This window comes from Podarcis tiliguerta, assembly GCF_965153285.1.
Source record: "Podarcis tiliguerta genome assembly, chromosome: 4".
Taxonomy (NCBI): Eukaryota; Metazoa; Chordata; class Lepidosauria; order Squamata; family Lacertidae; genus Podarcis; species Podarcis tiliguerta.
Genome location: NC_139537.1, coordinates 32501467 through 32528511, shown reverse-complemented (window position 1 = coordinate 32528511; position 27045 = coordinate 32501467). Strand labels below are relative to the sequence as shown.

At 42.5% G+C, this 27045-nt stretch overlaps 1 protein-coding gene and 1 long non-coding RNA gene across 4 annotated transcripts in view; one reads left to right on the top strand and one right to left on the bottom strand.

Moving 5' to 3' along the window:
• COL8A1 (collagen type VIII alpha 1 chain) overlaps positions 1-27045 on the top strand; it is a 98984-nt gene that overhangs the window by 38287 nt on the left and 33652 nt on the right. The window lies entirely within an intron of this gene.
• Positions 6267-21991, bottom strand: LOC310676549. Its single transcript, XR_014510608.1, has 3 exons — positions 21931-21991; positions 7242-7503; positions 6267-6474 (listed from the first exon to the last, which is right to left on the bottom strand). It is a non-coding gene; the product is annotated as an uncharacterized lncRNA (long non-coding RNA).

The window sequence follows — 27045 nt, the reverse complement described above, 5'->3', positions numbered from 1 at the left end:
TATAACACAGCATGTGCACACATATAAATAATTTCCCTACTTTCCCTCTTCCTTCCATCTTCAAAGAGCAAGCACTGCATGACCAGATGTTTTTTTTAAAGACATCCAGAACCTCCACACTTGACCCTCATTTGTCTAGTTAAAAAGAGATAGTTGCTCTGAAAAAATAATGATGTGTTCTTGAAATCGGGCTTTAAAACAGACAGTGAAACTCTAGTTATAAATTTCCACTCCACAGTTGAAATTTAAGTTAGCTTGCCATTGCCGTGTGATGTATCTAAGCTTAGCTGTGTTACTCAACCTGTCACACAGCTTATAGCAGCACTGTGTATATTTAGTCAGAAGTCTGTTGTATGGAGTTCAATGGGACTTACTGCTAAATTAGTGTGTACGACAGTGGTTTCCTGCAGATTTGGAGAACCCCAGTGTGCCACTATGTAATCTACATTTGAAAATTCAGCAGCTATATTGGATGCCTCCAACACACTATGCTCTATGGAACCAGAAGTCTTCAAGCAAAACTGACCTGTACCCATTTCTCAGTGGGGACTCAATTCATGCCAGAGCCGATATGAGCAACTTTGGCAAACTTCTGGAGAACTTTCAGCTAAGTAATCTAGGAGGCTCTTCCAACTATTTCTGGAATAAACTGCAGATGAAGTTTCCATCCATCCCTAGAATTGAGATATATATCTAGCGCGCACACACACACACACACACACACACAGTGGTACCTTGTGTTAAGTACTTAATTCGTTATGGAGGTCCGTTCTTAACCTGAAACTGTTCTTAACCTAAAGCACCAATTTAGCTAATGGGGCCTCCTGCTGCCGCCGCGCCGCCAGAGCACGATTTCTGTTCTCATCCTGAAGCAAAGTTCTTAACCCAAGGTACTATTTCTGGGTTAGTGGAGTCTGTAACCTGAAGCGTATGTAACCCAAGGTATCACTCTCTCTATATATATATATATACACCCATTATTTTATTTAAGATATGATAACACTATCATACTGGTCAAAATCTCTGAAGAGGTTCATTTTTTTCAACCAAAAATAAACACAAGGCATGTTAAGGTTCATTATCCTGATCTGAAGGGTTTGGGTTTTTGTTGTGGTCAGAGTAATCCATTTTACTTTCAATATATGATTCTATTCTCTTTCTTTCAAGTGTCAAGCAAAGCTGTCCACCTTCCCTTTTTTTGCATAAAATTCCCTTATTCCAGCACCGTTTCCCGCTGCTTCCTGCTGCTATCCCGGATTGTTAGATATCCCCAGGACAGGTGAGGCTGCTGATCCCTTATTTTCAAATCTGAAAGTTGACAGCTATGGTGTAAAGTGATGTAGAGAACCCTCCCACCACTACTGCTTTATTTATTTCTATTAGTAATTTATTAATCTTACACTTTACTTTGTTTTTCCATAGCTGCAACCTGTCACTGACTATTCTTAACTTTTTGTCAGCACTGCCACCCTGTATCGTTATTTTCTTCCTCCATCTACCCACACCAGTAGCTATGTTTAAGTGTGGGACAAAAAACAGGAGAGATTCGAATATGAAGTAAAAACAAAATAGATTATATTTTATTTAAAATGCTTATTCATATGAAGACACGTGGGGAGGTTCATGTGCAAATCCTTATATGTTTCCTGTCACTTTAAATGATATAGAAAACACAATACAGAGCTTCTGCCGCTGTGAGAGCTTAGTTATCTAAGCCTTTGTCCCCTTCCTCCATTAGGAACTGCAACCAACAATGCTATATCACTCCTTCCCAGTTAACAGTCATCAACCAGGCACTGAGGAGTGCACTTGCAGTCTTCCATCAGGTCCATAACCACTTCCCATCGGAGTCTGTTCCCCTCTGCCTCCCAACATTTAGCCCTAAATGTTGCCCAGGCTCTGATAAAGCAGAATGACATCATCATAATCATCATTTTTAATTTGTATAGCGTCTTTCTATCTTACAATACTCAAGGCGGTTTACAAGCTGAAGAAACAAAAAATGTACATCTTATAACAATCTAATGCAATAAAAAATGTGATAATAAAACATAACTTTAAAATAGGTAACCTATATCAAAAAAGTAACATTCAACAATCATTAGAATAGTATTAAATAATAATAATAATAATAACATATAAAAGTTAAACAGAAATCCACTCAGCAGTTACAATAAATAATAAACTAAATAAATAATAAAACAATGGCAAGCCACGGTACATAAAATAATACAATACAAATTGAGAAGCAGAGACTAGAGGGTTGGGCAAGGCAGGTGGAAGGAGGCCTTGCCTGATGAAGTCTCTCCCCTCACAGTTCTTCCTCCAGGACCAGCTCCCTTATGAGGACTCCTAGGGCGGAAGAGTGGGGCAAGGCAGGTGTAAAGAGGCCTTGCCTGATGGAGTCTCTCCCCTCATCAATGGTTTCCCCATCCCGTTCCTGCTCTCTTCCCTCCCAGTTCCTTGGCAGCACACAGCAGCGGAAGCCCTCCCCACCCACATAGCAGGACCCTTAGAAGAAGGTCATAATAATCCTCTCAAAGCGTTCTCATGGAAATCTGCTTTCAGACATAGTTTTGACAAATTCCTGTTTTTATCTTGGAAATCTTGTCTACGAGGAGCTGCTAGTAGGGTCAGATTGTTCATGGCCTGTGCAGTTCTAAGGATGGAAAAGGCACATTAGATCATCCTGCCTCCCTGCCAGAACGGCATTGTTCCTCGCAGTACGTTTTCAAGTGCTTATTTTTATGGGTCCCCAGGGAGAGGAGAGATTCTCTCACTTCCTTTGGAAGACTATTCCGCAGCCTAACCCAGCCAGGGACTTTCCCTGGTATTTGGTCTTGTGTATCTCTGCTGGTCCCCCTCTAATGGTGTCCATTACTGAACGACACTCCCTTTCAACCAGTCAGACACCCGTATTTTCATCTCACACTCAACGATCACGGAGGAAATTCAATCCAATTTGAATTTAAACAGTCCTAATATGCACTTTAGGGACGCGGGTGTAGCTGTGGGTTAAACCACAGAGCCTAGGGCTTGCCGATCAGCAGGTTGGCGGTTTGAATCCCCGTGACAGGGTGAGCAGGAAGGTAAACAGCGTTTCCATGCGCTGCTCTGATTCTCCAGAAGTGGCTTAGTCATACTGGCCACATGACCCAGAAGCTGTACATCGGCTCCCTTGGCCAATAACGCGAGATGAGCACCGCAACCCCAGAGTTGGCCACGACTGGACCTAATGGTCAGGGGTCCCTTTACCTTTACCTAATATGCACTTTACAAAACAAGAGCAATCCTTTGAAACTCTCATGTCTATGAATTTTCGCAATATACATATACTAGGGTAAATTGGCTATTAAAATATACGTACAGTGGTACCTTTGGTTAAGAACTTAATTCGTTCTGGAGGTCCGTTCTTAACCTGAAACTGTTCTTAACCTGAGGTACCACTAATGGGGCCTCCCGCTGCACGATTTCTGTTCTCATCCTGAAGCAAAGTTCTTAACCCGAGGTACTATTTCTGGATTAGTGGAGTCTGTGACCTGAAGCGTATGTAACTTGAGGTACCACTGTATTAGGGAGAATATGTTATTTTAGTGGAAACTGCTCTGCAAAAATCATGAAGACTGATTCTGCACGTGCTGTGGAGGGAAATGAGGGGCAGATGGGGCTCCTCAACTTGGGATGGTAGCCCATCTAAGAGAAGGAAAACTGTGGTCCTGAACTTCCGCTGCCTGGCAGCTATACTTATTCATGAGAAAGGTTTTGGGAGTAAATCCTGATGAAAAATCTGTACCCGCTGCCTTGCCTGACATCACTGGGAGAAGAAAAGGCTAATGAGTAAACCCTACGCAAATCCGGAGTGGAGTCCTTAGGACAGTTGGATGGCTTCTTGTACTCCTCCTTCCAGCAACTCCTGCTGCCAAGCTGGTACCAAATGTACTGCTCTGCTTTCCTTTGGACCCCATCAGCGAAGCCAAGAGGAGGGCCAGTCTGCCTATGGACCATTCCACCATGGATGTGATGTGATGTGCTGAAATCAGCATTTTAACCAGTGCTGGGAAAGGTATGAGCTGGTGAGCTGGTTCTGGGAAACACACGCTTAAGCAGTTGGAACACAGCATTAGTTGAATGATAAGCCAGGAGGAAATGTTTTGTGCGGCAACAGCTGCTCTTGGCAAGGTTGTGGAATGCACAGAAAGATTTGGTTGGTTTGTCTAATGCGAGCCTCCTCACCCGTCAAGGTGCACTGCATCCCCTAGAATATGCTGCCATGTGGTTCCTGGTGTTAGTATTGACTGAGATACATGTGTTGGAAGCAATCAGGCCATCACATGTTCCTTTCCCACTATTTAGAATGAGGGACCATTCTGCAATCTGATTATGGTAAAGCCCTCTCAGAAATCAGCATCATCAGTGCTTCTTTATGGCAGCATGTGCCAGAACACAGTTCCGGTATCTTTTTTGGTTAAATCCGCTCACCTTCTCTGGTGGGTGCATCTATCTCCTCGAGCGAAACCCTCTTCTCAGGGTAAGAGCAAATGGTTTGCATGCAAAAAGTCCCATGTTAATTCCCTGGGCATTTCCCCATACATAGGTCCAAGAATCCTGTGTAGGTCCCCTGTCTAGAATCCTGGACTGCTGCTGTCTGTCAGTGTAGACAAAACTGACGCAGATGGACCAAGATTACTCAATATAAGGCAGCTTCTTATGTTCGTAGATCTCCCCGCTGCCATGCACTTTGGCAAACCACTCAATATCGGCCTCTCATCTTCAGTGTGAAGATTAGAATGCAGCCTTATGGGTTTGTTGTAAGGCTTGCAGGAGATAATGTATGAGATGCTCATTTTTGAATGCTAAAAAACACTATACAAAGTGCTCTGCTTCTCTGGATGTGATAGGGTGTTGTTTCTTATTAGGAATGTGTACAGTTACACGTCTCCATTGTCTGAGCTCCAAGGGAAGCCTTGCAACGAATTTCTCCCTCGAGCACTTTGGGCCCAGGACGCAGGAAACCTGGCAATTGCAGAAAGATGTTGGCAAGTGGATTTTGCAACCTACCGTTTGTGTAAAAATCCAGTTTATTAAAAACAATAAACACACAGCCCAGTGTTATGCCAATTTAATTATACAATTTTAAAGATTTGGTCTCCCACTGATTATTTTTTTTAATGGTTTGAGCATTATGAGTAAGATCCAGACAGATTCTGTTTCTAGTTTGGACTTGATGATAAAAATGACATAATAAAAGGAATTCAAATGAATCACCTCTTGGAGAAAGAGAAAAAAAGTTACTGAATTCTACAGAAGTTAGACAGGAAGGGGTAGTGTTTCTTTAAGCACTTTAATTAGCAAGCATCCTGATTCCTTCTGAATAGTGTAGGTCAGCGATGGCCAAACTTGACCCTCCAGCTGTTTTGGGACTACAACTCCCATCATCCCTAGCTAACAGGACCAGTGGTGAGGGATGATGGGAATTGTAGTCCTAATCAGCTGGAGGGCCAAGTTTGGCCATCACTGATGTAGGTCTTTCCACATGATAATATAAGGGAAGATATTCCATATATTAATAGCAAACTCATCTGAGTTTGGATGCTTATGTAACCAGAATGGCACCAGCCATGCTCAAGAGGGTAAAGGTAAAGTGACCCCTGACCATTAGGTCCAGTCATGACCGACTCTGGGGTTGCAGCGCTCATCTCGCTTTATTGGCCGAGGGAGCCAGCGTACAACTTCCGGGTCATGTGGCCAGCATGACCAAGCTGCTTCTGGCGAACCAGAGCAGCGCACGGAAACACCGTTTACCTTCCCGCCGGAGCGGTACCTATTTATCTACTTGCACTTTGAGGTGCTTTCAAACTGCTAGGTTGGCAGGAGCAGGGTCTGAGCAACAGGAGCTCACCCCGTCACGGGGATTCGAACCACTGACCTTCTGATCGGCAAGCCCTAGGCTCAGTGGTTTAGACCACAGCGCCACCCACGTCCCTATGCTGAAGAGGGAGGGATCAGCAAACATGGAGAAGCTTCAGGGTTTGCAGAAGTGCAAAAGATTTGTTGGGAAAAAAGCCCCGGGAGTGGTCCTTACTCCTCCCCAAAACAGTACAGTGAAGACAATTTTGGTATACTGTATATATGAATTTAAAACAGACTTTTATTTAAAGCAGCCCTTTCACTGTAGATAACTAAGGTAAAAAACATTCATAGCAAGAGTCCATGTCGTGGTGGTGGTCAAATGGCCAAAAAGAAGGGAACCTGTTTGGTAGTCCATTTTCAATGAATTCCTCCCAGATACTTAAGCCCAGGTAGATTTAAGCATCATAGAAATCCCTTTCACAGGTGGGACCTGGTTGTATAGAAGCCTATATGATAGCAGCTGAGTATTCATAAGCTTCTTCAGTGCGAAATGTCCAGAAATGTGGCTGTGTGTCCTCTCCTGTTATACAGAGCATAGTCCTCTTTATGAAGGGCTGTCCAAATCTGGTTTCAAAATAAAGGAGAGAAGAGGTTTTGATGTTTCCATCAACAATTAGCACCAGGACAGCAGACAGATCATTCACACAGGTCACCTAGTTAGTTTTCTCTGCAGTGGTGAGATTATATTTCTATTTAAATTATAGTAATGATTTCAAAAATTACACAACATATGCAAATCTTATGGTGATTATTTTATGTATCCTGTATGAAATTCATGCATGAAGTGGTCTGCAGGGTGGTGGCTCCCATGATTCTGCTTAATCAATTATTATTTCCAAAAGACTCATCCTTGATTTCAGCAAATCCCATCAAGTGTAAATGGACTTCCTATGTATCAATTCAACTGGTGGTCTATCAGTACATAGCAGTATGTGTGATGTTGTCTGATATACAGCAAACATGCAAGAGATATTTTATTTCATGGTTCTTCCTAGAACCTTCTTTAGCGCAGTTTGCCTTGCCTTTACAACTAAGGTCAGCTGATCCACTTGGTCTCATTGGCTGGTGAACATAGAAGTATTGCTCGAACCAATTGTGTGTTGGAAGTCTGTGGAAACTGAATAATTGGCATAACTCTTCCATTGTTATGGGCAAAGGTGCTGTTTCAATGGAAAAGACCCCTAGTCACTTGGTGGTTGACCATAGTCCTATTTCTCTTTCCCCATTCAACAACCAAACTGTTGAAGAAATTGCTACATTAAACTGCATTTAGCATAGACGAGCCAGGACAAACACCCATTTTAAAAAGATGAATGGACAGCACCACATACTCTTTGAGGCGCGAGAATATCTCGAAATGACTGAAGTTGATACGGTAAGTTTCCTCGCCTAGGTGTCATTCCAGCCAGTGTACACATGCTTCCAGCAGCAATTGCAATAATTCCTCACTGTCACATCAGAAATGCCAATGGCTCCAAAGAGGGGTAGACATTGTTATTTGATGCTGCCTCTCCTAATATTCCGGCAGAAGTTGCCAATTCACTGGTGGATTGGATAAATCCTTTGTTTATCCATCACATTTCCACAGTGTGCCTGTGAATGCAACATGCAACCAAAAATTATAATCGACCAACAAAAATTACTGGAGCAGATTAACAGAGAATATTGAATAGCGTCATCACATTTCTTGACTCCTTTGCCATTGCTACTCCCAGCATTCTCTTCTGAAATGAGCAAGAGGAGCTTTAAAAGACAAAGGTTCTATATGCACTATACATTTGAAACAATATTCTACCACTTTAAACAGTCGAATTATGGCAGCTGTAGTTTGTTAATGGTACTGAGAGCTGTTAGGAGACCTTTAGTCCCCTCAGAGAACTACAATCCACAGAATTCCCTGAGAAGTTTAGTTCTGCACATTTCCATATCAGTTCACAGGTAGGGTGGTTGTTGTTGAGTTTAAAAAAAAAAATCACAAAAATTCATCAGCATTTAAATGCAAGCTTATCCTAACATACATGCAATTTTGCCTAATATACACATTTTTTCAAAGCAATTTTCTTTTTTAAAAAATGCATTTTCTGTACGTGATGTCCACTGGTATATGCATTTTACCAACCCTTTACTCCATTATATACATTTTGGTACCCATTACTCAGCCAGAGACCTGCCCTGCAAAATTCAGAGAAGTGTGACTTCTCAAAGCATGGCTGTGTTTCCTTGCTCCTATGGTTTCAGAATGTGTGGATTAGGTCGGTTCACATTGGATGGCAATCTGAATGGAATGTCTTCATCATCCTTGCTGCCAAGTAAATGTTCCTAGGGCTGCGGTCTGAGTGCACTTAAGCCCTTTCCACCTTCGAGTCACTTTGAGGCATGTGAATGGGTGTGGGGCGCGTACTGCCCCAGAATGGATTCAGCTGTTGAAACAAATATGTGTGGTTTGGGAGTGGGCATTGCCACTGTGGTGCTTCCTCACTCCCAGGTGTGTTTCATTCTACTTGGATCGAATTTTTGAAATGGGCCTGTGAGTTGGGGCCCGCCTTGTGAATGTTCCCACACACCTCAGGGCTTATTGCCTCTTTCAAATATGTTGGGGCATTTGCAAGGCAGTTCATCGCAGTAAAAGGGGTGGGGGTGAGGGGAATGAAAATCAACTTGTAACAGCTTGACCTCTGAAATCACTGGGATCAGGGTCATTTTGGATGCACTCCCTTTGCGACCGAACCTTACAGTGAAAACAGTAGCAGAAGCTCATGTGTTTATGAGCCTCAGGAACAGATCCCTGAAGTATCAGCAAAAGAGGTGCTATTATTAAAACTAATCCACGGCATGGGGAGGGGGAGGGGAGAGTCATTTTAGGACATCCTGTTTGCACCGTTCCATCTGGAATTCTGTCCTACACTGTAGGAAATGAACAAGAAATGTTAGTAGTAGGGGTGTGTCCTCTACTAAAGCAGCACATTCTTTGAAATGCTGCCGCCGCAATCCAAGAATCTGGAAGCAGTCAAATAATCACCATCCTCTTCCAGCCAGAGCCTGGGAGAAGAAAAATAATACCTTCAGGATGCTGTTCATAGCATGGTTTCTTGTCACACACACACACAGTTCCCCTCGGACCTGTGTGAAATTCTCGGCTGACTTACACTCGGCATTCATAACTCCCTGAAAACCAAGGATTTCTGAAAAGGTTCAGGACGTGGCCTTTTTCACAGCTATGCATTAACCAGCTTAGAGAGGGAGGGAGGGAGTCACAGGGCATCCCAATGATAACTATTTTCTCAAAGGCAAATCAGCACTTTAAATGGAATCTTTGTGTTAGTTTAGTAGAAATTAATGCACTCCTATTCTCTGTGTCACTCCTGTGTTGGGTCACATCCATATCATCCATTTAAAGCACCACTTTAAGAGTCATGGTTCCCCCTCACATACACACACACACAGAGAGAGAAACCTGGGAACTGAAGTTTGTTAAGTATGCTGAGAGTTGGTAGGAGACTCCTTAATAAACTACAGTTCCCAGGATTCTGTGAGGCAGAGCCATGACTCTTAAGGTGGTATAAGTTTGTTTTATATGTGTGGTGAGGTTGAGCGCTTGGTCTCCAGCACATTATGCATAGACACATGCAAAACTGACATGGACCAGATATGAACTGATCCATCCATTCCTAGACTACAGCCTCTAAACTCTTGTTTGTATGAGCAAATGCCTGCCGGTGTGTACAAAATTAGTGCTTCTTCCATTATCCCATAAGAGAAATGATAGGGAGAAATCTGTCCCCATCACCATTAACTTACTAAGGTGTTAATGACTAGAAATGAGTTTTCACACCCTTCATCTTCTGCACCCCCGCAAAAGGTGTTATATACTGCTCATTGAACTGGTATTTCACTATTACTTAGAGTTTTTAACCAAGAGAGAGAGAGAGAAGATTTTGCTGCCAAGTAAAAGATTCGTTCAAAAATAAATAGGTGGTAAAATGGTGCCGCTGCGAAGATTATAGTGAATGTGTGCAGAGCTGTGATAGGTTCACATGTCAAAATCTTAGCTCTTAGTGAAGACAGAAGATTGTTGCCAATGGCATTGACCCCTGTGGAGATTTCACTACTCTTCTGTCTTTCTTGGGGGGACGGGACTGGGCCTTCTGTGATAAGAGGAAAGACAGAAACAGCACTTGAAAAAGAGGGGAACAAATGGATGACTCCATTGTGTGGCAGGAATGTACCCTACTGTACAAAGGTAAGAATTACACCCATTGCTCTGCCTTCTTTTACCTCTGGTCTTAACCAATTTTTGCCTTTGGCTTTGTCCACCACTGGACTAAACACCCACAGAATTATTCATGGGGGGGATGCAACTGTTGGGCAGAACAAAGTCTTCCACCCTTGGTTTAACTGAATCCAACTATGGTACAGCTTTAGGGGTGGGGTCAGTGCCGGATTTACATATAAGCTAAACAAGCTATGGCTTAGGGGCCCACTCTCTTGGGGGCCTCCAAAAAATTTAAAGGGGAAAGAAACTGGATGTACATTTACAAAATATAAGATAAAAAACAAATAAAACCTATGTACAGCAACAGTGTTTTGTGTTTTGTAGACTCCTATGATGTAAGTAATGGCCTCCGCCTGCTAGCTTGCTCCCTAAAATATCAGTGGTTTGCTCATTTCTATATCAATTACTTTGATAAAATACATATTTTGTTATGTGCAAATGACTTTAGATACCTATTGGGTCTATAAATTACCCTATATCATATATTCAACACAAAAAAAGTGACGTTTTGTTATTGACAAAGGACATCTGGACATATAAAGGGCCCCATTACCTTCAGTAGCTTAGGACCTCATCAAACCTAAATCCGGACCTGGGTGGGGTGAGGGTCTTTTCCTCTCTGCACATCTTGTTCTCTGGCAAACTGATGAAAGAGACACTGTCTGCTTCAGAGGAACATATTTATTTCTTCTCCTTGCATATTTGCAAATAAAGCAAATATCACCAGTGTTCTCTCATCCAAAGAACATGAAACCCTGTAGCCCTGGGCCTGGAACTTCTCATTTGGAGAAGTGAGGTGACGTAAAACAGTATGTTCTGTAGACAGTTCTGGGTCATTGCAGCCTGAAGTACAAGAGCATCATACTGTGCAAGTTCATTGGTCTGGGCACTCAGCAGAAAGGTAAGAGCCTCAAAGACTAGCAGAAATATTAAGGAGTGTTTCTAAGCCATGTTCAAGGCAGACTCATACACAATGTGTTGAAATAGATCAAATGGATGGGGGCAAATAGTTCCTCGTGCAATGGGCTGAGTTGTGTGAGCAATATAGAACATGAAAGAAGTATATTATGGGCCAGGTGGTTCATTTGGAAGGGTGAACCTGTCTGGTGTAGCGGTTAAAGTGCTGAGACAGCACGGTTCAAACCCCCACTCAGCCATGAAGCTTACTGGTTGACCTTGGGCAAGTCTCCCTCTCTCCCATCCTGACCTACCTCAGGATGTGATGTTGTGATGTTAAAACGAGGAGATGGGGACCATGATGTTGTGATGTTAAAATGAGGAGATGGGGACCATGAACATCACCCCCTTGAGGTCCTTGAAGGAAAGATGGAATATACATGGAAGAATTAAATAATAGATTAAATTAGATTAGATAGAGTTATCCGCTTGGAGAACAGATCAACCGATGACTTTGAGAAGAGAGCAGATATCTATAAGGATAAAACAAAATAAGAGGGGCATAATAATTTAGTAATAATTTTATTATCTGTACCCGGCCTCTGTACCTCTGACTAGTTTGCCCCAGGCACTCTGGGTGGCTTACAACATATATAAAAACAAAAGCATCGGATGACTGACCATTACAAGGGTGTTTGGCTTGCAAGTAACCACCAGACGATCAACAGGAACAACTGGTGTTGTGGGACAGAGCCCACCCAACACTGGCATCACTGCAGCTTAACTGGATGGGGATGGAGCAGGCCACAATGACGGCGTGAGTGGAGATGAGCAGACACACTGATGGGGATCCCCCATCTCATCCAGGTAATCTGCATCAATGCCAGTGTTGAGAGGGCAGCGCCTCACCACCACACTGGCAACTACTGGGGACCCCATCCATCCCTGGAAGTTACTCCTTTAGGACAAATGAGGCATGGCCCCACCACTGTCAGCCTGCCCTCAGGCAGCCTCCACCTTGCCTGCCTTCTTTTTTACAACAAGCCCAGGGGGTTGGCACTGCTTGTCAGTTTCCTCCTCCTTAGTCTCAGTGTTGCCCTTGTAGGACTCAGCAGCAGGGAGGAGGATGGGGGCAAAACTAGAATTAGCCGGCTCCACCTGCCATTGGCTACTGTTTGTCTGCCTGCCTACTAGTCCCAATGGGCACCAGCCACCACTGGCATCTATGCCCCCACATGTTAACTAGTGTTGAAAATGAATCAAGGCTAAGACGTTAGTATTAAGTTATGGAGATTTGGCGGGGGGCGGCATTACCCGAGCACATTTGTTCATATCTTACTGTCATAATGACAGTGTAAAACTGAGCCTGTAAGGTGATGTGTTTATGAAAAAGAAACTATTTCTCCCATAAGGTTTTGCACTTGACAAAGAAAACATAAGTATCCTTATTTATACTGCATGAACAAAAGGATCGTGATATGGCAGTAAGCAAGTGTAAATGGGGCGGATCCATGACCCTGCCAGAGAATTTTTAGAAGATTAACTTGAAATGATACATTTCCCAACAGTTTAGAAAGCACACTGGTAGATTATTATTATTATTATTTGCTGTCGTCACACAATATTCCCTTCCAAGTATTTAACATTTGCAGGATTTCATATTTCAATGTGTACAGTCCATAAATAAGTTGAAAAATGTCATGTCCGCCAAAGAGACTAGTTGTGGGGCTATTCTGTGATGTGGGGAAATAATCCACTCTGAGACCCGTAAAAGGGTTGTCCCTACATTACACTGAGCACAGGTCCAAGCTCTTGTGCAAGTGTATACACTTGTTCATTTGTATAGCTCAATTGTTGCATGCACAGCTTTCAGATAGTACACTTGTTGAATGTAACACATGAACACACAAACAGTGTGCCTTGAATCAGGGGGAGACAGTGGGTAGCAAAGTTGTCAAAAAGGAAAGACTGGCTAAAACAGGGTAAAGTACGGCAACAAATACAGATGCCACACTTTATGGATGGTCTCTTGCATAAGCTAAAAGGTCTTCTGTGTATACCCAGTATACCTGAAGGAGCGTCTCCACTCCCATCGTTCAACCTGGACACTGAGGTCCAGCTCCAAGGGCCTTCTGGCAGTTCCCTCACTGTGAGAAGCGAAGTTACAGAGAACCAGGCAGAGGGCCTTCTCGGTAGTGGCGCCCGCCCTGTGGAATGGCCTCCCATCAGATGTCAAAGAAATAAACAACTATCTGATGTTTAGAAGACATCTGAAGGTAGCCCTGTTTAGGGAAGTTTTTAATGACTGATGTTTTAATGTATTTTTAATCTTTTGCATGGGTTCATTTTTGTAGTTGAAGCTGTTAAGTGTTTGGATTTTAAAAAATAATAATGAATAGATATAGCCCTGTCCATGGCAAATTGCAATCAGAGAAAGCAGGAAAATGAATACAGTCTGACATTTGAGGATGGGTTGGGGTGGAAAAGGCAAAGATAACAAATGAACACTGGCAATTACATGAACTTAGATTACCTTTGTGGCTGGGCAAGTAGACTGAAAGGCTAAGTCAAGCCCTGCTTCCAGCCAAGCAGTTTAGGATGGCAGCTTGAGTAGATAAATGCTGAAGATCTAGATCTTGCTAAGAGCTTTTTCATTAGCTAGGGTGTTTTCAAAGTTTTCCACAAGGCAGCAGTGGGTGGGTCTCCAAATGGGAGCCAAGCATGAAAATGGCATGTGTTTTATTTTATGTAAAGCTCTTCCAAGTACAGAGAGGTAAAGGGAGCCAGCTAAGTAAGTCTGTGTTGACATGTTTAAAAAAAAAGGTCAGACAGGAATAAGTGGCCTCAGAGATGTTATGCGACTGAAACGAACCTCACATTCCGAAGTCGGAAGGACAGGGAAATGAAAAGGAGCCCAAACAAGCGCTCCACATCATCCGTGTAATCGAGCGGCTGTAGTCACCGTCCCTTTGGCTCGGGATTTCTGCTGCGTTCCAGTAGACAGAAAGCACCTGGGAACACTCTGCCGAAAGGGCTTGATTCCTTGACAGCTCTGGATGATGGCCTACATAAGCGAGGAGGGAAGAAAGGGGGGCATTGTCTTCCTCCCTGCTCCGGTGCTGCTTAATAGATCACCTCCAGAAGCTAACATTTATTACACTCATAGAACCTCCCCCCCTCCCCCCTTTTCTCTAGACAGTCAATGTAAGAAACTTGTTTTAAAAAACATGTTTTGGGATTCTGAGTGCTTGCTGCTCCAGGATAAACTCGCTGCACATGTTGAGGGGTTTGCATCAGTTAATTTTGGGAAAGCTTGGTGCAGGCGTTGGATTCAGAACATGTGCGTGGGCAGCCACATCGACAGGTACATTCTTATGTCTTGAAGCACCATCTGTTAATCCCCTGATGGACACTACTTTCTTCTGCTTTTTGGAAATCTTTCGGGCTGATGAATGTTAGATGGCTTGGAGGGGGGGTTTCTTGATTGACATTCAGGGCCTTTTTGAATCAAGAAAGAACCCTGAATTTTGATTTTCCTTCCATAGTGCGATACTTACACCCAGTGCTTTTTCTGGGGGGGACGCAGGGCTATGCATACCCCTAAACATTTTGTTTCTTCTCTTTTTTTATATATAATAATATTTATTAGTGGTTTTATAATTACAAAAGAAAAAAAAGAGAAAATATGAAAGGAAAAAAAACGATAAAAAAATAACAAACAATACATCAAAAATAGAAAGAAAAAACAATACATCAGAACAAGAAGAAAAAACAAAAACATTTTAAAACACATCTAATTTCCATATCTTTATCTTTCATTTACTTGTTTCCTCGACTTCCTCACACCTCCCTTTTTTGTATTCTAGTTCAACTTAGCTAATTCAGCAAATCCTTTCCCTCTTTCTCAATTTTTTGTTCTATAATTTATCTTAACACAATCTAAATTTAAATTTTCCACTTTAACCCATTAACAATCAGTTTTTGCTTAAATCTTTATAACATTTCTGCTAAAACCTTATAACATTTTGTTTCTTCTCTGGCACAGTGAATTGTCAGTTCTGTTGCTACCCCCTATGTTGATCTCATTTCTTGTCACAATGTTTCCTGAGTCTCAGGCGGAACTGGGCATTTAATGTGTGAAGTAGGAGTTGGAATCTAGCACGGTGATTAGTCAGTTTCGTTGTTACCACCTCCGATGGCGGCTTCATTTCCTTTCCTGGTGATTTAAGTCAAAATGAGAGTACCCCTAAACAATTTTTTTTAAAGAAAAAAAGCACTGCTTACGCTACTCTTGATCCATCTGCCTCCTTGATAACAGAGGAAAGATGTGCCGACCAGCATTGAAAGCGGAGGGTCCATATACTTCACAAAAACATCATAGGCTGCTGCATACATGCCATACATTCAAAGCACATTTTAAAACCCTCTCTGCTAGCCCACTGCCCTTGAGTACAGTGAAGGATGCTAGCCTGTTACAGTGGTACCTCGGGTTACATACGCTTCAGGTTACATACGCTTCAGGTTACAGACTCCGCTAACCCAGAAATAGTACTTCAGGTTAAGAACTTTGCCTCAGGATGAGAACAGAAATCGTGCTCCGACGGCGTAGCAGCAGCAGGAGGCCCCATTAGCTAAAGTGGTGCTTCATGTTAAGAACAGTTTCAGGTTAAGAACGGACCTCCAGAATGAATTAAGTACTTAACCCAAGGTACCACTATAAGTTCTTAACCAGAGGTACCACTGTACTACTGTTGAAGTAAGCTTGAACTACCAGTCCAGTTGGCTTCTCTAAGGCTACGTACACACCATAACTTTATAGCACATTCAGATAACATCAGGGATTGAGGTGGACTGAGGCAGCCGCCTTGGGTGGTGGAATCCCAAGGGGTGGCACTCCTGTGGGGGCCCTGCCCACCCCTCCTGCCACTCTTGGAGAAGTGGCTTCTGGTGAGATCTTGCAGAGCTGTCACAAGATCTCACTGCGGCTGCCATTTTCCCTTGCTTATCCTGTGGCGGTGGGATGCCCACCCCGCGTGGCTGCAGCTTCCGGGTTGCAATGAGATCTAATGGAACTCTTGCAAGATCTCATCAGAAGCAGCATAGCCCCAGTAAGCAAGACAAGGCAGGGCAGGGGGCAGTAGCAAGAGGAGGCAGCACCTTCCTGTTTTGCCTCAGGCAACAAAATGGGACAGGCTGCCTCTCTGGCCAAAGAATCCTGGGAACTGTGGTTTGTTCAAGGTGCTGGAAATTGTAGCTCTGTGGGGGATAAACTATAGTTCCCTGGATTCTTTGGAGATGGGTAGAAATGTGTTTTAAGTTATGATGTGTACACAGCCAGTGTGGAATGAGGGGGTGTTTTGTTCTTCGTCAGGGAACGTAGAAGCTGCCTTACAACAAGTCAGAGACCATTGGTCCTTTTAGCTCAGTATTATTCACACTGACCAGCTGTGGCTCTCTGGGATTTCTGGCAAGAGCCTCTCTTACCCGACTTGAGATGCTGGGGATTGAGCCTAAGATGGACTACGTGTAAAGCGGATGCTTTATCAGTGAGCTTTAGTCCTTCTCAGAATGTCTTTGACCGGCCTTCAGTGCTGTACCTGGGGCATTGTGGGAAGTTAAAATGGCATCTAGATTTAGAGAGCTGCATGGTACGTATCCATAGTGAGTCCTGCCATCATCCTGGGTCTCTGGCCTGAGGGTTCTGGGTGCTGACACCAGCCCTGGTGTGAATGCCACAAAAGCCAAGCCAATAAGAAGCCTGAAATCCTACACGAAGGAGGAAGAATTTAACAAGGCAAAGTCCAGTAGTCAATGCTACAAGAAGGGATGCTAAAATGCCCCCATTTTCTGTTTCTGAAAGTAAATATACTATTTTTAAAAACTCCCAGGATGCTTGTTATGCACATCTGTGAAGCTATTGTCAGTTCCAGGTTCCCAATCTGGTCATGAACCAAACTGGCCTGAACTTTCCTAGCAAGGGGCTTAGCCTTGCCAAACCAACTGTGGTGACCTCATATTCACAAGATTTCATAAAAAGCAGAAATGAAACATTTATTCACTTTCAGCACAGTATTTAAACTCTGAGGGGGTGTGTGCTATTTCAGGCCAATCGAGGTCCCCAATAGGTCTCACAGTGTGAGGCTGTCTAGAATACTGCCTTCTGAGTTCTGGAGCCCTATGGATGATGTCGTGTGTGTTTGTTAAAGCAGAGCAATGTAGCGTTGTTGTCGTTTTTTAAACTTAAATGAGAGCCAGTGTGGTGTAGTGGTTAAGAGCGGTTGACTTGTAATCTGGTGAACCGGGTTCGATTCCCTGCTCCTCCACATGCAGCTGCTGGGTGACCTTGGGCCAGTCACACTTCTCTGAAGTCTCTCAGCCCCACTCACCTCACAGAGTGTTTGTTGTGGGGGAGGAAGGGAAAGGAGAATGTTAGCCGCTTTGAGACTCCTTAGGGTAGTGATAAAGCGGGATATCAAATCCAAACTCTTCTTCTTCTTTTTTCTTTAAAAATCCTCCACTGATGTGCTTTAATAATAATAATAATAATAATAATAATAATCCAGAGTTTTTCAATGTTCCAGAGGCAACATTTTGGACTGCATTTGGAAATACAGTGCAGGAACAAAGCAACAAAATGACACGAGTACTAGAGAATCCCAGGTCTGACTTGCAGGGCGGCGGGGGGGGGGGCGCAGCAGGTATTGACAATGAGTTTGACCCAGGAAGGGGGGAAACCCCTGATTCACTCCAATTCAAGTCACTGTTTGGTATATAGGTAAGGGTAAAGGAACCCCTGACCATTAGGTTCAGTCGTGGCCGACTCTGGGGTTGCGGCGCTCATCTCGCTTTATTGGCCGAGGGACCTGGCATACAGCTTCCAGGTCATGTGGCCAGCATGACTAAGCCGCTTCTGGCGAACCAGAGCAGTGCACGGACCGCTGTTTACCTTCCCGCCAGAGTGGTACCTATTTATCTACTTGCACTTTGATGTGCTTTCGAACTGCTAGGTTGGCAGGAGCAGGGACCGAGCAACGGGAGCTCACCCCGTCATGGGGATTCAAACCGCCGACCTTCTGATCAGCAAGTCCTAGGCTCTATGGTTTAAACCACAGCGCCACCCGCGTCCCCTTGTTTGGTATATACAGAGCACCAATGTACACACCTGGAAATGGTGTCATCACACAAAAATACTGCTTGTGAGCTGTTTTATGCAATGAACACAATTTTTAAAAAGCACATTGGAGCAACCATTTTCATTTTTGTGTCCAAAGTGTGTAGAGCTAAGGGTCTACTTTCAACAGCGCATAATTTTATAAGTAAGCAAATGTTATAGAGATATCTAGAAACTTTGTCAAGCTGAGGGCTGTATTTCCTTCTGGGCAATTTTCTCCATACGCATAGATGAATATATAGAAATGTTTACTTTCCCCGCCACTTAGTTTTAATGTAGGTTTTTTGTTTGGTCAGTTGTTAAGTTGCTCTGAGTTGCTTTGGGCAAGATAAAGCAACTAACAGAGTCAAGAAACAAAATAATAAAAATAATAAAAATGTAAATAGAGTGATCTTTCCCTTCATGGGAGAAAGCTGTGACCGAATCAATTGCGTGCCTTCTCAGCTTGCTGTCTCGCTGCTGATGGGCAGATTCCTGATCTCCCTTCTTACGGTTCTTTTTTTTAGAGCTGAACTGGTCAGTGCTTCAAATAGAGGACACCTTGAAACAGAGGACTGTCCTCTGTTAACAGAACATGTAGGTACTGTAAGGTACTGTATATGTGTAGGTACTATGTATACATTTATACTATGTATACTGTAAGCAACAGCTCATCTGTTAAAGTGAGCAAGGCACAGGCAATATGCTGCAGTTTTATACCTCATTAACTGTCATGGCTTCCAGAAAGAATCCTGAGAATTATAGTTTGGAGAGGTGTTGAGAGCAACCCTACGTCTCCACCTCCACTAAACTTCAGTTTCCATATTTTCTTGAGAAAAGGGAATGGCTGTTAAACCAGTTTACATTTGTATTGTGGAACCAGCCTTGCAGTTCTGTTTCCCTGGCTTTTAGCTGACAAAATCCCTTTATTATGTCTCCTTGTAAGCCTTATATGACCTTTATATACACAGCACACATTCAGATATTTGAGTAGGTTGTTCAGTACTTTCCTAACTCATAATGAAATTCCTGGGAGTTCTATCAAATGACTTCAGTGGAAAAGAGAGGTAGGCCAATCAGACAGGCAGACTTTTTGTAAATCCAGCAATTAATATTTCAGCAACTTCATTTATTTTTATTTCTCTTTTCTCGGATCCAGGTTTGCTTCAACAGTACATGCCTAACATTTGTCTCACAAGAACATCCAAGGGAAGATTGTTGACAGGCAAATGGTGGCTAATACATTATATACGTTATGAATTAAGCAACTTTTAGTTGGCCCATAGAAATTTCTCACTGAATGCCATTACAAATTGCATTCGTTGTACGTTCCATTTCCACTGGTTCTAAGGGATTTTATTTCTTATTGAAATGTCAGCTCTGTAACGACTTATGGCCAGACATTTGCTTGCAATCCTGCACAATCATTGAGCTCAGTGGGGCTTACTTCTCAGCAAGGATTTCACTGCAACTTATTTACTACTTATATCCCAAGTTTAGAATGCAAACCCACTATAATTGGTGAACGTGCCAGTAGAGACACAAGTGGGCAGAGTATTGAATATGACTCTTACCTTCAATCCAGCCATGCAGAAGTCAAAGATCTCTCTTTCTCTCTCTCCACACCCCCCCCCATCCTTCATTCATCCAAGCAAGCAAGCAAGACACACTTACACAGTTCAAAGACACACTCCAGCTAGCAGATTTTTTCTAGTACCACTTCCAAGTAGGGATGGGTGAATTGTGTGGGGTTCTCATTTTCCCAATCTTAAGTTCACTTTACTGCATTTTCACATTGGTTTGAAAATACTTTTTTTCATTTTTAAAAAGTTCTCATGGACATTCATCAGAATTTTCATGTGAATTCCTAATAGACACATTTTTTTGCAAGCCATTTGAACTATATAATGTACATTTGACGTTGTTTTTGCTCATATTACATTATGTATGTGCACTTTACTTAGGATATACATTTTTCCACACATTAATTGGCCGGAGAATTGCAATTCAGAATTTTTTGTGGGGGGCGGGATTTTGAAGGATGTCTGTGTTTCAGTTCTGATACTGTTTCATGAAGTGTGGATTATTCATTCATTCATTCATTCATTCTGCCCATCTGAATGGGTTCCCCTGGCCACTCTGGGTGGCTTCCAATAAATTAAAACACAGTACAACATTAATTCACCTTTAAATGTGAAGCGGCCTGAATTGCCTCCCTGGACTTTCCAATCCAGTTGCTGTTGTGCTGTTTTCTTTGAATTGCTCACATATATTCCCCTCAGGTGTCGTGGAAGGAAATGCTTCCTGCCTGCATGTTCCAAACATTCTTTTGGTAATACAACCCTTTCAGAGTTAAGCACCCTGGCAGACTGCTCCTGCTAGGAATGGCTTAATTCCCCCACCAAAGAAGAGATGTTGTTGTTTAAATAAAGTAGCTACTGTAACAGATTTGCTGATATGTTAAGAGCATTACAGGATCTAGAGTTAGCTTTGGGAAGCAAATCTCATAAAATACTGACAGAAATTAAACAGTGAATTACTGGAAATGCAGAAGACATTGTAAAACAAGGTGACCTGACTTGTACCAGATAAGAATGGGAACAAAATGGCTGTCTGAAGAAGATGCACTAGATGACATGAACATTTTGTATCACTTGTTTATTGAGCATTCATATGTGCATGCAGTGCTTACACAACATTGCCAACTGGTGGTTGTTATCCCATATTCTTCCCGTCACTTTTTGGACTTTTTGCATTAGACAATGGACAACATAATTGCGCTAGAAAGTGCCGACTAGCAACCATGTTTTAAGGCAAACGTGTCCAAAGTCTGTTTTGGGGTCCTAATCTGGCCTACCAGTTGATTTAATCTGGCCCTTGTGGCCCTCACGCATGTTCACTTCATCAAATCTGGCCCTCTTTGAAAAAAGTTTGGGCACCCCTGTTTTAAGTGAACAAACAATTCGTCTGGAAGCACCCAAAGACTGCATTCAGATGGTCACTCACAGGGCCAGATGAGGCCCTAAGCCACTGAAGGTAATGGGGCCCTTTGTCCTTTGTCAACAACAAATTGTCACTGTTTTTTGAGTTGAATATATGTGATATGGTAATTTATGGACCTAATAGGTATCTAAAGCCATTTGCGCATGTTGCCATGCAACCAATCCATGCAGAATGTAGGCACCCTATATATAGAAATGAGCAAACCAGTGGAATTTTAGGGAGCAGGCTAGCAGGCGGGGGCCATTACTTACATCACAGGAGCCTATACAACACAAAATACTGTTGCTGTGTGTAGGGTTTATTTATTTGTTTTTTATCTTATATTTTAGAATTGTACATCCAGGTTTTTTTCCCTTTAAATTTTTTTGGGGGCCCTAAAGAGAGTAGGGCCCTAAGCTATAGCTTGTTTAGTTTATATGTAAATCCGGCACTGGTCACTCACTATACAGTCAATAAGAGTAGCAAAATGTACACATTCCATTGGGTGCAGTATCATAAAACAACCACATGTAATTTGAACTAGCCTTCAGGAGGCAGCTGCTTCTCTGCTTCTTAGCTTCCATATGTAAACAGACCACCACATTTCTTGGCTGCAGTCATTTGTGTAACCAATATGCTGCTAAGGGTGGGATCCATCCAGAGGCCCCTATAGGTCAGTGATGTGAAATTAAGAGCACTTCAGTTTCCCATTCCTTACCTGTAGGCAAGTTGATGGATGCATTCTTGGCATGAATCTCATAACATCTATCCTTGAAGGCTAGCGCTCATTAAAGCAAGGCATCAGTTTTACGGATATGTTTCACTCTCTCCAAAGAATCAAATTCAAAGCAATTCCACCCCCATTGTTCAGCCCGGACACTTAGGTCCAGCTCCAAGGGCCTTCTGGCGGTTCCCTCACTGCGAGAAGTGAGGTTACAGGGAACCAGGCAGAGGGCCTTCTCGGTAGTGGCACCCGCCCTGTGGAATGCCCTTCCGTCAGATGTCAAGGAAATAAAAAACTATCTGACTTTTAGAAGACATCTGAAAGCAGCCCTGTTTAGGGAAGTTTTTAATGTTTGATGTTTTAGCATGTTTTTAATATTCTCTTTGGAGCCGGCCTGAGTAGCTGGGGAAACCCAGCCAGTTGGGTGGGTTATAAATAATAATAATAATAATTGATGATGATGATGCACATCCATAGATCAGGTCCTCTCCTTAATTCTATGTCTCAGGACAATGTAGCATTAAGAAAGAATGGTTCAAAGCAGTGGCAATCATACTAAAATAGATATAATTAAAATAACGAACTATTATTGCTTGGTGGAATTCCCCTCTGAACAACATATATTGTTTTATTGTAGAATGACAGCTTGTGGCTGTAGATGCAAAGTTCAGGCCAAATAATTTATGTGCCAAATACACTTAGCGCTCTTAAGCCAGTCATGCCATCAGACTGTCTGCTACTTCAAAAGCTGTACAACTGGAAACACAAGACTCAGCTGTGCTCTTACAACTTGTGAAATATCCTATGTGAGGTCAGCATCTTGAATTAAAACCTAGGGAATTTTCTGGGAAATGTTCCCTGCCCCGCTTCCCCTCACCCCCCGCAGCTTCAATACAGACAGAGATTGCTACAGATTTTTCAAAACTTCATTGTCTCCATGTGAACATTAAGAACATTTCTCAACAATCTTGACTGCTGTTCGTATATTTAAATGGTTATTTTGTTTTTGTTTTTAAAAGCTGGTTTTCTTAAAGCTACCAGATTTTCAGCTCGTGCAGAATTAAATTATGGAGGTGAACATAATTCAATAAGCTAGTTGGCTTTATTTTTTAAAACGTATATCTGGTTAACAGTTTTAATGGAAAGATGTGACAGATTTTTAAATTCATGAGAAACTCTTCCCCCCCCCCTCTATATATGTGACTCATGAGTCATGAAATAAAATTTTCTGTTTTTATTCTGAAATTATCTTTTCTGCATTTCTGAAATTACACCATTAATGTAAAACCTATATATAAACAGGAATGTGTTCTGACAGCTGATATTAATTTGGTATTGCATGTATATGTAACCAAGTATTACAAGTTTTAATTCATTGATGTATTTTGTATTTGTTTTATAAATGCAATTTTACTGTCGATCTTATGCTTTTCACTACCAGGATCATTTTTCTTAATATTGGCGGTATTGTTGTTGTTGTTACTGTTATTGGTGGTGTGTATGTGTGTGTGCTTTGCAAATTAGTAAAGGAGTCTTACATAGAAATGCCTTCTCTGGATAACTTTTTATATATCACAATTGACTTTAAATGCTACCTGAATAAATTGTATTATATGAATTTTTTTCTAAGCTCTTCACCAAGAGAAGATAGAAGCTATTAATATACACTTGTTATATCTGTAGATCTTAAGACAAGGATGAACCTTCAGATGTTGCTGGACTCCAACTTCAGCCCCAACTTACATGGTCAGGCATTAATTGTCAAGGGTAGTAGGAGCTGGAGTCAAAAGCATCTGGTAGACCACAAGTTCCTCATCCCTGTCTGAAGGATTGTTTAAAAACACGTTTAAGATTAATGTTCAAAATCTTCTTGTTTACAACATATTCGGTCATTTCTCTTGAGAGCTAGCGGTAGCAGGTCTTTTTTAGAATGATCTGTCAAGCCCTGCTGCTAACTCTTTATTGCCTGAATGCCTTCCAAACCTGACCATTCGTTGTGATCCCATCCCATGCAAACATACTTTCTGTCTGTGCAAGTTCAAGTGAGACAAAGAACGTATTGTCCTCTGCCGTGTAAGAGCTGAGACTCTCTGGATAAATATTTGGGAAATCCTTCAATGCTTCACTTGTAGACGTTTGCTAACATCCTCTGCTTTGCCAGACCATTTTATTAATTGTTTATTTGACCAATGGAATCTGTATTGTTTGTTACTAAGCTACAATGAATATCACTGTCTGCAATACATGTAATTGCATATAGACCTTTATTGTCCCCCACTGTATTAAATGGGTCTTAGTCCTTAACTTGATCCCACTGAAATTATAGAAAGAAAACTGGTTAGGTCATATGTCCTCAGAACAAATGCAGTTTTGAAAGAATCAGGAATTTAGTGCAGTGATATTGTTTATCATCTTCATCATTGTATTTTACAATTGCAGTCATAACTAATGGGCAAAGTAATAAAAAAAACCATTTTGCAAGTTAAGTTTTGCTGGCAAAGTCAATGGGCAGACTGGCAAAAAGTACCGCCAGTGGGATCCCCACTGGAAGCACCCGCAGAAGATCCAAAAAAGCGGTATTCCAGGGCAATGCTATTTTTCTAGAAAAAGAGGAGCCAGAAATCCGCTCCACTTAAATGTGGGGAGGAGTTGCGGTGGACCACATGACTGCCCACTCCGCTCCAGGGGTGGGGGGCGGAGTCCCGCGTTGCCCGGAGGATCCTGGCCACATCATCGACCAGCCAGCCAATCTGCTGGCTGGGGACCCATTTAAACAGAGGCGCAAGCCACCATGAACGCCTCCCTTGTTCTCTTATAATGGCAATGGCAGCAACCTGAGAGGTGCCAGAACTGAGTTCCGGCGAGTTCCGGCTGGAAAAGGCCCCATTCTGGGGGCATGGAATAGAAGGGGCTAAGGTAGCCTGAGGGCTATGTCATCACAAGCCAGTTTCAGTGCCACTATGCAGCAAAAATGGCCCCTGACCTGACCCCAATCACTGAACCCGCTCCAGACTAAAGCAACCTTCCTGCCCCCCTGCCACACTTGGTCCTGGCCATGTGATGTTGGTGTGGCAGTGGCCTCACCTCTCCGTACAGCCCTGCTGATTGGCATCTGGGATTTAGAGTGCACTCTCTGTATGGAACCAGCTCAGTATGTCTTCTGACACTGCACTGCACATATCCCTGTTCTTCTTTGAAGTCCCAAAGCCATAGTAACTGAATGTTGACAGCAGCTGAGAATTAACTGGAGCATATACTGTATAAATAGCATCACTGAGGCTCTTATAAATACTTTTGTGTTACACACACACACACACTTTAAAGGTGATTATTTTCCTTTTAAAATAGCAATAAAAACAGAGGGTTAAAAAACCAAGAATGTCTTCAGATGCTGCTGTGGTACATGCTTACTATTAACTGACATATTTCTTCAGTCAAGTATTTGGGAAGGCAGCCAGAGGCCATTGTTATGAAAGAATAGCTTGTGATACCTCTGCTTGTCTCACAAACTTTGTGAAATCTCTTAAAATCAGTCTAGGTGACTTGCTAGCCTTAGGACCAGTATGTACTTATGACTTATTTACTCACCACACATGTGCATGTGACTAGCCTACAGCACTGGGTTCAGTCCAGACTGAGTTAGGCCAATCAACTATAATAGTAAAACCTAAACTGCTTTGATGTTTTCTACAGTCAGTCAGTATATACATTTTATGAAATAAAATAATAAATAAGCCTGTGGTTGAAGCCCACCCAAAAATAGTGACAGTCTGGGAGTGCTCCTGGCAGAGTGGACAATAGCAACAGATTGTATTATTAGAAGTTGTCAGAGACTAACAGCACCAAGAAGATATTGCATCCATGCCTATGTGCCAGCCAGTCAAAATGGTGACACTCTGCCAAGACTGTCATTGCTATTTTGTCCAGCTGTTTTTGTCATCATGAAGAATTAATGCCTTGGGAATGAAAGGAATGAAATACAGTTCTTATAATTTCAAAATGGGTCAGAATTACTGCCTCAAGCTATCTGAGAAAATCAGAAAATGTTTAATTTTATCTGAGTAAATGAGAAAATTGTATGAAGTAAAGTTTGCACACTTTCTACCTATCTCCTCCTCCTCTAATGGAACCATGAGGAGTCAGAATTTTTTTTTTATAACTCCAGTTTACTGTTTCAGCTGAACTCTGAACTGGAATTAATCTGAACTATGGTTGAGTTAAGATCAAGTAATAATAAAATATGTAATAATAATTTATTATTTATACCCTGCCCATCTGGCTGGTTATACCCAGCCACTCTGGGTGGCTTCCAAATGAATATTAAAAACAATACCGCATCAGACATTGAAAACTTCCCTAAACAGGGCCGCCTTCAGTTGTCTTTTAAAAGTAAAATAGTTGTTTATTGCCTTGACATCTGCTGGGAGGGCATTCCACAGGGCAGGCGCCACTACCGAGAAGGCCCTCTGCCTGGTTCCCTGTAACCTCACTTCTTGCAGCGAGGGAACTGCCAGAAGGCCCTCGGCACTGGACCTCAGTGTCTGGGCTGGATGATGGGGGTGGAGACACTCCTTCAGGTATACAGGACATGGAATGAGATGAGCCTCACTCTCTGGGATTCCTTGTCCATGGTGGTCCAGCAGACAACATGTCCTTTCCCCCCATTCTACTGCTATTGGAGCATCAACAGTAGCGCAGTAGGGAAGGGTCAGCCACAGAGTTGCATGAAAGAGGCCTCCGTGGGTAGACCTGCTTGCTGCAGAGAGGGAGACCTGCCCAATCCTGTGGCTCCTGGGACATTCTATTGATCATAGAATTGCACTCTTAGTCTTTGAGGAGCATTCTATAGTCACTGGTTTACATTTACTGGTTTTCTTTATTGTATTTTCATGCTGTTTGCATTTTGTACATTACCTTGAATGTTGTTGTTTTTCAGAAATGTAATTACAGTGGTACCCCTGGTTAAGAACTTAATTCGTTCCAGAGGTCCGTTCTTAACTGAAACTGTTCTTAACCTGAGGTACCACTTTAGCTAATAGTGCCTCCCGCTGCTGCTGTGATTTCTGTTCTCATCCTGAGGTAAAGTTCTTAACCCGAGGTACAACTTCT